General features: G+C 35.3%; 1 long non-coding RNA gene across 1 annotated transcript; it reads left to right on the top strand.

Annotated features, from left to right (window-relative positions):
• Window positions 1–5,155: 5,155 nt before the first annotated feature.
• On the top strand, window positions 5,156–6,787 carry LOC128681602 (uncharacterized). The gene is made up of 3 exons (XR_008406031.2): window positions 5,156–5,302; window positions 5,599–5,732; window positions 5,837–6,787. It is a non-coding gene; the product is annotated as an uncharacterized LOC128681602 (long non-coding RNA).
• The last annotated feature ends 6,671 nt before the right edge of the window (window positions 6,788–13,458 follow it).

Genomic DNA, 13,458 nt, shown 5'->3' with positions numbered 1-13,458 from the left:
AATTTAGCTTTTATTTGAATTTATAATCCCGTTTTATTAATATTTTTAGACCCGCCGCCGCCGCCTTATCAAGACAATTTTCTGAACGCGCCTACTTAAATCTTACAAGCAAATAATATTTGCTGAATGATAGTTCCGTTAAGTACGAATAGAGGTCACCTTAAAGGACACGACACGACAAATTTATGTACCTAAGTATTGAAGGAAAAGTCGAAGCTCAGAGACGCAAAGGAAAGCCACGAAGGACATTCCATGAATTTAGTAAGTACTTCGTACGGAGCACTTACTAATTACATGGGGCATTCATGGATTAGTCGAAAGAATAGACAAGGGAAATAGACAACAATAGCATACCCAAGGAGTGTTGACATCAGGCAGGTGAAATCACAATCCGAAACTACTAATACGCCCTTAGAGGGCGTGTTACAGGGTGTTCGTATGAAGGTTTTCCTATTTGTTTGGTATTTAGTCTTCGAGTACTTATGTACCAATTTTTTGGTAGGTATTATTAATCGAAGGTAATTCTGACGATTAATTTTATTATACCTAGGTAGGTACGTGTTACTAATTACCTAACTTGAAACTTCGCATACCTACCTAAAGGATCTACCCAAGTAGGTATGTAGGTATTTTGTACCATCCTGTTTAATTATAAAAGTAGGTATGTACTAATTCAATTGTCTAGACGTAATCTCGTGAGTAATTAGTACCTATCGATATACTAAAAAAAACTTATACAGACACGTAAAGCCGACCGCGCCAATAAAAAATAAGTCAAAAACCGCACTTTCCGAGTAAACCCTCAACGCAGACGTATCATTACAAGCGTCCGGCACGCAATTTCTTAAAAAACTAAATCTCTAATTTACCGAAAAAACTGTATCATTCACGAGACCCTTTTCTATTTGATTTTTTCTTATTCCCGTCCAATGCGTGACTTTTGACTGACTGTTTTGGCTCCGGGCTATAACCTATCTGAGCGCAACCGCAGAAAAAAAAACAAAACAACATGGCGCCGACGATGCCCGCTCGCGTGCGCTCTATTCGGCGGGAAGCCCTTTGAAAAAAACTTACTTTTACCTGTGACGTCGGTTTTAAAACAAAGTATTATGTTTGTAATATTAGAAATTGGCGCAGGATTCATAAGAATGGTGGTATAATAGTCATGACATTTAATTATTAGGTGTTTGAAATTTTCCCCTTTTTTAAAGTAATAATTTTGGACTAATACGACCACCAAGTTTGGTGGTAACAAACGTTATAGAAGCAACTACTATCACTATATAGCCTGAGTAATTAAGTTTAAAACTTGAATAGATACGTTGAAAGTTTTAATTAAAATAAAGTCGATTGGGCTTTTTTCTTATTAAATTATTATATCTTCAATTCAAGGGACAAACTACTAGAATATGACCAACCATTAGGTGATATTGGAGCTATCGTATGGTATAGGCCTAGAATAGGACCACTCCTGTGTATGTCGTACGAGGCGACTAAGGGACACATGGCATATCAGCAACAATAGCATCTCCGATGGTGGACGTCAGGCAGGCAGCCGGTTGTAAATGCATGCCCAAATCTTCAAAATTTAATGGTTGATTTTTTATACGATCCTTGGGCTTCGGGGCGTCACAGATCCGAATGCAATTGGGAACACGAGGATGAGGAAGGTGGAGGAGCTGCGGTACTACGTTAAACCCGAGGTTATTAATCCATGAAAAAACATATTTTCTCCAGGACAGATGAGAACAGAAGAAGGAAGAGAAAATTAGAATACATTTTCAATCTTACTTAGTGTTGCTATTTATATGATCGAATACAGATAATAATTCTAGGTATAAACTTAGTTTTAAATAAGTAGGACAATTTTTGATGTCAATGTGACGTAAGTAGGTAAGTACCCAATATAATCGGTTTAAATTTTGAATTAGAATTTTTTGAACTGATTTCAAGAATTTGCAAGATCACTCATAAATTAATGTTATACATTCCTTCCTTCATCCTTCCTCTTCTTCTTTGTCATCCTAAACCCCTCTATACTGAGCTTCTGAGAAATATCTTGTCGAAGATTGCTGTATAGGTACATATAATCTGTTACGGCCAAACCTAGATGTATTAGCCAGCTAGACCTTGATTAAGCCTTTATAATTTTTGTTAAACCTAGATTTAATCTTTGTCGTAAGTACCGTGTGTCAGTTAAACCTGGGTACAGTCTGTCGCAGATGGACATAGTCAAATGTAGATTCATTATTATATATAACTAGCGGCCCGTCCCGGCTTCGCTGGGGTAAAATCAAATTATGCTTCTTCCACAGGAATCACACTTTCTATTGGAAAATCCGTGTAGGTAATAGTTTTTGAATTTATTGCGAACAGACAGTCAGATGCGGCAGACGACTTTGTTTTATAATATGTGGTACTTACCTAAGGATATTATAATACTTAGAAAAATATGACATCAGACATTCAAATTCCAAATTAATCCCTACTCACCTGTGACTCATTTAGTACCGAAAACGACCGCCAGAGGCGTTGCGGCGCGTGCTTTGTATAAAATGTTTAGTTTTATTAAAATCGCTTATAATTACAGTGATTAGGGACTTTACGTAGTCCAGAGGGCCTGGTTAATTGTAGGCGGCAGTTTGAGGTGAAACGAATGGGATTTTAAGGTTATAAAATGATAAAGATTGGTAGGTACCTACCTAGTTTTTGATTCAAGGCAGGTAGGCCATATTGCAGAAGCGGTGGTGGTGCAGTGGTCAAGCCTGTGATCGAAAGGAACAAACCAGCGTGGAAGATTTGCCATTTTATGAAAAAAAATCCATTTTTTTCTTTTCTTCTAATGACGTATCTTAGTACCAATATATATGTGTACCGGACACTAAGATGTGGTTTGTATAGAAAAATAAGATATGAATAGTTCTAAAGAAGATATGAAGAAGAATATAGTAAAGTAGGATACAAAGTGGTGGAATTTTTCAGTATCTTTATTAAAATGAAAAAATAAAACCTATTTTATTATAAAACCCATACACACACCTATAACACCAAAGTTACATGTTGCAATTTCATGTTAGAAAAAAAATCTGTCATTTAAGCTAATTAAATTATATAATGCTTTATACGCACCGCGCCAACGCCTGTACCGCGGGGTGTCTATAAAAAAGTTAAGAAAAAAAAACTAAAAAGTCAAAAGCGGAAAGCCTTGGCGCCGCTGACACTTCGCCGCTAGTGTGGACACGCCCACGGCGCCGGGACCTGGTTCCAAAGACTGGATAAGTTTTGATGTTAAAAAATCATATAAGTATTTGAAATTCGAATAGGCACATATAGTTCGGCAGCTGTGTAGGTGATAGTTCCTTGCCTATTTTTTTTATTAGCTTCTTAAAAATATATATGACTGTAGACAAAAATAAATAAAGTAAGACCTCAACAAATGAACAATGATAATATTTTATTTAGTAGGCATAATAAAGGGCACTAATGAAATAGGCATTATAAGTAATGTAGGTAGGTTTAAAATACTTTCAACCTCCTTTCCCAGTCGTCGATCGCTACTTGCACATTATCCATGTCAAATTAGGATTTTATTCAACTTAGGATAATATGGAGTACGTACCTACTAATTCCATGGATAATATACATCACCTTATCGTCAAAATACGTCTACCGCCGACATGTCTGTATCAACTGCTGCTTGTTTTCGGAGAATTCAAAAAATGCGACTAGGTTTGGACAACACTAGGTTTGACTAGGTCAGACTAGGTTTGGCGAACTCTCCTTCAAAAACTGCCATATTTTGTAGTCTATCCAACAGGTTCATATTTATAAATATGAAACTCTTGGATTATATTATACGCCGGAGTCATAGCCACGCGAACGTAGTCGCGGTCATCAGCTAGACCCTATAATACAACCTGTCAAAGTTTTAGAAAAAAAGTAAATAGTTATTATTAAAATTTAAAACTAAGTAAATGAAGTAGGCGCCTAGATAATTAAAGTAAGAAAGGTAAGAGCGTTTTTTATTAACTAGATACATAAGAATCGTTTAGAGAAATGCATAAGGATATTTTTGACTTTTCAATCGTTGTTTTATAACCTAACAAAATTGTCAATAAATAGCAAAATATTACTTTACCTAATTTACATGTCTACAATTCAAATTCTTTGAAATCGCGCAAATGAACCGAAGGGCAGATATTGTATAATTCTCGAGACCTTATAATTATGCAAACAACATAACCTACAAAAACTGGTTGCTGCCCTAGGGTCTTATCAACTTATGGATAAGTCTATTTTCTCAATAATTTTCCAATAAAAAGAATCAGATTGATTGGAGTTGTACCTATTTAAAAAATGACGACTAGGCGCGTTTTATATTACTGTTAAGGTACAACTTTAACCGTCAGTATCAACACCACGATATTATTAGGACTAACACCTATTCTTAATATTACTTAAGAGGTTCTGCGATAATTTCTTTTAAATACGAAAATATATCATATACGAGGTGTAGGTACGCTTCTTGTGATTTATTTAACCGATAGAGATAATAATTATAATAAAATCACATGTCATGCATTCAACAATTTTATTATTAAATATAAAATAATTTATTTGCACTACTTAATTATCATAAAAATATAGGTAGTAAATTATAATTCCCGCCAAAACAAATGTCAAACAAAGGTTGCAAAAGTGTAATCGAATTACACGCTGCACCACAAATCAATTGAATCGATAAATCTGATTTATTTTTTGTCTGTGCCTATTGTCCATTGTTTGGCGCGGTTTTCCTATGTTAATTACTTTGTAGACTTGTAACGAGGAAGGTTTCGCGTAAAAATACCACTTAACTGCGTTAGGTTTGACGAATGGTAAATGATTTATCTATATTAATTGGAATAAAAACGTTTAACATTTAATTATTTAGAAATCAGCCTTTCCTTTTTCAACAGCGTGACAATTGTAATTCAATAATTGACAAGTTATAATTCTGTCATAATTAAGTATATCTAATGTGTTTTTCATGGAATGCTCCATGTATGCACAATACTTATCTATATGTTTATACAACTATCTAATGCATAAGTATTTATATAAATAAATATTAGGGGAGACCGGGGATGGTTGATTATAGGGGTAGGTAGACTAATCGTCGAAAACACTCCGGCATCACGTGTTTCGTGACCTTCAATCAGGCGCAAGGAACGAGCCCTGTGCCCCGCTCATTCGTACGAAGTGCCGTGTAGCCGACGCGCGTCGTTTTTGTTTGGTGCGGAGATAACGAATTTTGACCTACGTAAGTATTATTTTCCTACTATACACTTTTTGTTGTCACGTGTATAAATACGTTGTGAAGTTTATTGTTCCTATTTCACAGATAGTTTTAAGGATATCTCTTTTCGATACATAGATTTATTTTCTGTTAAGCATGTTTGTTTAGAATATATATGCGATCAAAATCTAAAATGGCGTCTGGGGCTGATTGACTAGTTTTCTTTGGGGCTGGTAGACTAATAAGTCAAACAACCCCTATATACCTAACAGATAACAAATTCATTATGTGTTGATTTTGTATGTTTTATTTTGTTACAGAAAATGAGAACATATAAGAGAAAACCAACGAGATCCGATGTACCCCAAAATATAGTAGAAAGAGCTTGCCATAATGTGTGTCCAAAGTAAAACAAAACCAAGAAAGTTCTGCCTGCTACCATTGAAAATATACAGTTTGGTTTTATATTATAAAACCAAACTGTATATTTTCAATTTATTTACACAAATTACAATTTATATTATAAAACCAAACTGTATATTTTCAATGGTATGGCAGGTATATCACCACTCAATGAAAACATATTTCCCGAATCGGAGTTTAGTGGAGCTTATGTGATGGATAGGCCAGTGCCAGTATCACAAGATGTTGCTGGTTCTTCGACGGCTAGGATGAACATAAATCCGAACGTAAATGCTATACCATCAGTGCCAGAATAGAATATCGACAGTGCAGGGTCTTCCAGAGCTAAACATTTGATCACCCTTCCAAATTCTGCTGTATATATATTCAATAATATGGTTATCATTGTCAACACTTCTGATCATCATAATGAAATTACTGCAGAAGAACCAATTGTTTCAAGTGAATCGACTACTGCTTTGCCATTACGCTCAAGATCTGCTAGTACTAATTGCGAATCACCTTCAATTCTTGAACAGCATGAGTCAGGAGAAGAGCTCAGTATACAAACAGCCGAAAGTGAATATCAATTGGAAAAACACCAGAGTGACTCCACCGCCTTCAACTTCTGATACCCCTTTTACTTCTTTTATTCATCCAACAGACATAATGCCCTTTCCGAAAGCTCTAACTTGTTTAGAAAATCGAAGAAATATACGCAAACGTAAAAGAAAAACTTATGAAATTAAAACAGAAACAATCGTGTACAGAATATTTGAAGAAGAAAAAAACTGAAAAACTTACATCTAAAAGTCAGGAAAAGGGGAAAGGAAAATGTAAAGGGAAGGTTAAGGTTAAGGGAAAAGGTAAGAACGGTATCAGAGGAGCTAAAAATAAAGATAATGATGCAGCAGCTTATTCAGATGAAAGTGATGATGATGACACGATTTGTATAGAATGCACTGATTCTGTTAGTCCGTGTTTCTGTTAGCCTGTTAGTCTGTTAGTGCAAAAATAGATGATAAGTTTAAATAAATTTATGTTCTTAATTGTTGTAAAAAATAAGAAGTATTCGTCTTTATTAAAGAGGGATAATATGATTATTAATTTTGTTATTTTATTTTCTTTTCTAAATTAGATTTCTTTAATTTGTTTTGATAAATCATCATCGTCAGCACCATAGGTCAACTTACCCCTTTAATGTGGTCAACATACCCCGTGTTTGGGGTAGATAGACTAAAGGTAAGGGCTCTTAAAAAATCTATAAATTTACAATTAAATAATAATATATGTTAATGAAATAAACTTTTTTAGTTAGAAGAATATATAATTAATCATGTGAGTCAATATTTTGGTATGTTTATCTTAAAACTCCAAAGTTATTAAGGTTCAAACATAAAACTAGTCAACCATCCCCGGTCTCCCCTATGCAAACATAGATTCAGGTCTTACACACTCATTATTTATTTAAACCAATTAAATGACATTATTTTTATTAATTTAATTATGACAACACTGCACCAGTCAACAGTTTTAATTTAACATTAACCGTCGTATTCATGAAAAAGTTAGTACCCAAGTACATAGTAAGTTTGTTTATAATTATGAGCGAAAGTCTACTACACACGCATCAGTTGCTAGTATACTTAAAGTAATAGAAAAAAAAAAATTCCCACTTTTTGTTTAAAATGTTTATGTTCTATACAGACTTATGACCATGGAGCATTCAGCTGCACAAGCAGTTGTAAAGTCATCCGCGCGCATCGCTCTCGTTTCCCGCGCAAACGTCACTCACAATGACGCACCAAAAATGGCGAATTAAAAAGTAATTAATCTCCCACCATTCAGATTTCTGTGAAAGCAGGTTAAAATTTAATAAATCATTGTCTCTGACTATCTTTATTTATGATTAATGGGCAATTGTTTTACTTTAATGTGAATATTTTGGGCTAATGACGGTAGCAAAGCCAGTGCAAGCAACAATATCCATGTAAAATGACCATAAAGGCATAAATAAATTGTCTGAAAATGACTTTAATAGCGTCTTAGAGTTTAATTAGATGCCTACCTGCCTTCTATATGCTGCTGTCAATACGTATTGAAAGAACGAGATAAAACAAACTTATTTAAATTTAGCTAAAACACTTATTTTTGACAATTGGTTCAATTTATTTATGACTAAGATGGAAACCATCAAACCCAGATTGTAGTGAACCAATATTGCAAAAGGTACAGTTAACTTAAAAATAAGTTTGCAATGCTGGCAAGCAATGATTTTTTAGTTTTCTGTGGTGTGTGATCCACAATAACGCGTAGCAAGGTTTTTTCAAGAACTAACCAGGAGTGGAGTTCCCATAAGAAGTTCGCATTGTTCGGCAGTACACACGACATGACTGTCAGAATATGAGGCGCCGCCGAGTTGGTATACACTCCCAGGCAAATTAAGTGTTAACTATTTATATATTTTTTTAATTAGAATTTTTTTGCTACTAAAATAACTTACTTTACTTACTTAAGTATAATAATGATGTTGCGAAAAGAGACTGGAAAATATTATATGTGTAACAGGAAGCCAGGAATGCGGGCGTTAGATATTTGATTTCATAATAAGCAGTTAGTCTTGAGTCTCGCTCGATATTCCGTACTAAAGAAATGTACTATACATTTATGTACTTATACGATTTAAATTTAACATGTAATTTTAAAATGAAATTTCTTCATAAGATAACAAGGTACAACTCGAAGCGATGTCAGTGAAACTCTCCAGGAGAAATGGCCAATTCACTTAACAGAATAATCAGCGACTTCGCAAGAGCATCTATCATGTATAGATAGGTTTTACCTATTTCTTTCCCAAAATAGGATTGCGCCGGGCAGTTTGGGAAAAAACTGGGAAAATAGCCATAATAAACCAGGATCTACGTTAAGAAAGTACAGCTCCTGAAACTTATAACAGACTTAAAACCCTTAATTTTGGCAAAAGCGTTTCCTTCTTGTAGGCGTTCCCTTGTTGCTACGAGGCTCTGTAGTGGCGAAAATCACAAATGAAAACAATCTTTAAAAACTCAATTATCCCTTCGATCTTTGAAGATAATAAATACAATTGAACAACAATAGGATCGCGTCAGATCGGGCCGCGCTGGAATTTATACGTTATTCGTTTATTTCTAGGCAATATTCTAGGTTTGATGTAATTTTTTACATTAGAATTACGGCTACAGATTGTGGTGTTGGACAAAGTAAGTACCTACACTCCGACCACGTCATCTTCCTATATTTTCCTGTTCATGTATTTATCCAATAAAAAATTGAATATCACACGGGCAACATTGTAAGAAAATTTATAAGTACCTAGGTAGTTATAGTTAGTAAATAGGTAGTAGTTAGGGTATTATAGTAGGTAACCTTACACTATTGCATTGGAGTATCTCTGTAAGGATAATGTATTATGTATTGAATAAATAAATAAATACACTATTGCATTGGAGTATCTCTGTAAGGATAATGTATTATGTATTGAATAAATAAATAAATACACTATTGCATTGGAGTATCTCTGTAAGGATAATGTATTATGTATTAAATAAATAAATAAATAACTAAATCTAATTGTGACCACTTCACATTGCTCGACAGTACACTGCCAACATGACTCAGCATTTCCGCGGACATCTTCATTTACAACTCGCACCACATCAAAATAAACTTTAAAACTTACAACATAAGCTTCATTTCAGAATGATAAAAAAGTGTTTTAATTAGTGATAATTCTCTGCTACCTGCATTCTTTTGTGTTTATTTTTGTCTTGATTCTTAATGGATATTATTGAATAGTGTCGACAGACCATTATATTGTAATAATGAACTTTATATTAATTTTATTTTATGAACTTCTCATGATTATGACGCAAACGTAAGGTGGGATGATAGTCTTCTCTCTCTGTAGCAATGAAATTGAAATTTGCAGGTATATTGAGATAGCTGACATCTTGGACTAATACATAGGGAACATTATTTTATTCCGAAAGTACCTACCCACGCGATTCTCGTAGGATTTGGTCTCTAATAGTCAATTAAATGGCGCTTTATAAATTAGATGGCGCTACTGGGCACAGTATTTTTTTTTATAATAATTAGTAACACGGCGGGGTGCAGCTAGTGAATATAAAAGTGAGAAATAATAAATATCCTTTCAAAGATGTTGATTAATTTATTAATTATGATTTTCTTCTTAAATATCTTCTTTTTCTCACGTGAAAAGTCAATAAAAGTTGTGACACAAAATCTGAGACACAAAGGTGGAACCGAGCCAGCTAAATCTTTTTAGAACCATTTTGAGTTTGTGTAGTAGGTATAAATCGAATGAGCTTCATTATCCTGTGTCTTCCGGGAATCGAACTCCGACCTCTGAGTCATAAAGGCCACTCCTAACGCTATTAGTAAGCCAATTATTTGATTTAAATCGAACGTTTGATGATTTTTATAATAGGCGTTAAATAAAATAACATAATTAGTAATTTGTGCCTTTTTGATACAGAATGAAGAGAGAAAATATTAGAACAGAAAATGTGTGGCGCGTGGTTGCGCTCTAGAATAATTCCATTCCGAATCCTCCCGTGAATGTCGTACGGACTAAGAGACATCGTCTTAACAGGAGGGTTGACGTCAGCCAGGCAGTTGTTAATGCATAGCCAAGTCTTCAAATTTTTATATGGTTGATTTTTTATCCCAACTCCTAACTCAAACACATGCCGACGCGAATGCGTGAACATTGTAGTTCTTCATAGTCGTATTCCTCATGGCTGAGGGTCGTGGTTATTACATGAATGAAACACACACTTAGCGTCTTGGCATTAGTAATGGAGTGGTTTGCCATTGCCTTCTCCATTTGACACACAAGTTAATAATCAACCAGTGTGCCGGTTTCCTCACAATGTTTTCCTTCACCGTAAGCAAGTGGTCGTCGGTAAAAACTACTATACATGAGTCAGATTGGTATACAAACTCATGTGGCACGAGTAGGATTCGAACCTGGGATCTTTCGATCCACAAGCGGGCGTTCTAACCTTTAGGTGTATCGCCACCGCTTCCGATTATGCTTTGATACTAGTATAAAAATGAAATTTTTAAACTGAAAGTTTCTAAAAGTGAGAGTAGCTTTGTCATTGCGTTAGAAAGAGATAGCTGTGCGAGCAGGATGCTCGACCGTCCGTTGAAAGCCGCGGCGCCGCCTGTGCCTTGGAGGTACAGTCATCTTGAAATATGTAAGAATATAAATAAGACCTTCGAGTTTTGCAACTTATAGTTCTGTCTCAAAGTAGCACCAATCATAGAAAAATAGTTATAGGCTTCGATGATATGGTCACGTTATGAGAAGGAAGGAAAATAAGTAAGAAGAAGAACGTAAGAAAGGTTATGGATTTGACATTGAATGGGTAAAGAAGTAGGGGCAGGCCGAAGAAGAGGTGGATTGAGTGCGTCAGGCAGGATATGGCTAAACAGGGAGTAACAGATCGGTTAACATCAGACAGGGAGAAGTGGAGGAGACTGACATGCTGTACCGACCCCACATTCAGTGGGATAAGAGTAGGCTGATGATGAGTTGAGTTCTGTCTACCCCGTAAGGGACAAAGACACTACTATCTAAGTTTCAGTGTCCATGTCGCGAAAAAACGAAAATAATTGACTTTTCAATTAAAAAGTCAAATCGATATCAAAATTGATTGGAAAAAGTGATTGGAATTACCGCAATTACAATAACTTATGTAATGTAAAAGGTACCTACATAATATAAATAGGTATTATTTGATTACCTCTATGGTCTAATAGTCATCACATCGGACTGCTACACTTGAGGTCCCGTGTTCGAACCCCGATTAGGTCAAGATAGAAAATATTTTTCAGATTGACCAGGTTCTTGGATGTCTACCTATATAGCACGTATCACTACATAGTATAAAACAAAGTGGCTTCCCGATGTCTGTCCTTATGCATGCTTAGATCTTTAAAAGTATGCGGACGGATAATGAATTTTGATGCGGTTTTTTTAAAGATAGACAGACATTAAAGTGTAATTCCTGAGGAAGGTGTATGTGTATAAATTACTATGGTTGAACCCGAGCGAAGCCGGGACGGGCCACTGGTATATTATCTATACTATTATTATAATGAGGTAAGCGTTTGTGAGCTTGTTTGTTTGAGGCAGGTAATCTCCGAAACTACTGAACGTATTTCAAAAATTCTTTTGCCATTAGGCAGGTACATTATCACGATTGCTATAGGTTATATTTTATCTCAAAATTTCCACGGGAGCGAAGCTCCGGCATCTAGTAAAATATAATATCGTTGTTTTAGTATCCCGAACCGATTATCCCGAATAAGTCTCAAACTTATATTGGAGCTCACTTAATCTCTGTGATTTGTATTTAAGTAAGTACATAAGAAGCGGTAGTGGTGTAATGGTTAAGACGCCCGCCTGTGGATCCAAAGATCTCAGGTTCGAATCCTACTCATGCCACATGAGTTTGTATACCAATCTGACACATGTATAGTAGCTTTCATCGTCCACCACTTGCTTCCGGTGAAGGAAAACATCGTGAGGAAACCTGCACACTGGTTGATTCTTATCAACTTGTGTGTGAAATGGAGAAGGCAATGGCAAACCACTCCATTAATAATGCCAAGAAAGTTGTTGTGTGTGTTTCATTCCACGTAATAACCACGACCCTCAGCCATGAGGAATACGACTATGAAGAAGAAGAAGTACATATAATATTTAAAATAATTATGTTACCAAGAATACCTTTGCATGTGTCCGATTGTACCTTAATAGACAACCTGAATCACGTCTGCGAGAGGAAACGCGATTGTTTTTACGTTTCTGAGCGGACATACACACGGGGCGGTTCTCTGTTTCTTGGGTGAACGTGCTAGCTGTGCCGCGCAGGTTTGCTTCCCTGGGATTTCCGGGAATGTGTGCGGCCGTTAATCTGCCTCATCAATGTGACTCTGACCAAACTGACTATTTTTTTAAATATACAAAAACATTTTTCGTGTTTCAAACATTTCAGCGAATTATTTATAATGTAATATTAGAAACATGTTAAGATTGTTAGCAATTGCCTATATTATTTTATCCTTATATTCATATTTTAAAGGGAAAAGATTCTTTTGTGTTTGTAATGAATAAAATCAAAAACTACTGGGCCGATTTTTACGAAATTTGACACAGAGGTAGGCGAAACCTTAAGCAGTGATATAGGCTACTTTTTATTATGTATATAGGTTCTACCCGAGCGAAGCCGGAGCGAGTAGCTAGTTTATTTATAAAAACACATACAGGTTTGCAAACAATATTCAAAAACATCTGTATATTCGTTACCAGATGATACCGCCTCGGTGATTTCCTCGGTGGTGCAGTTGTAAAGTGCTTGCGAGAGGTCCCAGGTTCGATCCCCGGTCAGGTCATAATGGAAAATGATCTTATTTATTTTGATCTTTTTCAGATTGGCCCAGGTCTTGGATGTTTATCTATATATGTATTTGTTATAAAATATAGTATCGTTGAGTTAGTATCTCATAATACAAGTCTCGAACTTACTTTAGGGCTAGCTCAATCTGTGTGATTTTGTCCTAATATATTTATCGCTGACCAAACCCGCTAAATGTAGAATGATTTTTTTTATTTATATTGATCCAAAAGAAATACGATTAGTATGTTTTCCCATATTTCCCATCAAAGGGATGCCATACACGATAAGAATTATTTTTCCCAACAT

Source organism: Plodia interpunctella, chromosome 27 (assembly GCF_027563975.2).
Source record: "Plodia interpunctella isolate USDA-ARS_2022_Savannah chromosome 27, ilPloInte3.2, whole genome shotgun sequence".
In the NCBI taxonomy this organism is placed as follows: domain Eukaryota; kingdom Metazoa; phylum Arthropoda; class Insecta; order Lepidoptera; family Pyralidae; genus Plodia; species Plodia interpunctella.
Note: the sequence above shows the minus strand (reverse complement) of the source record. Positions and strands in the feature narration are given on the sequence as shown.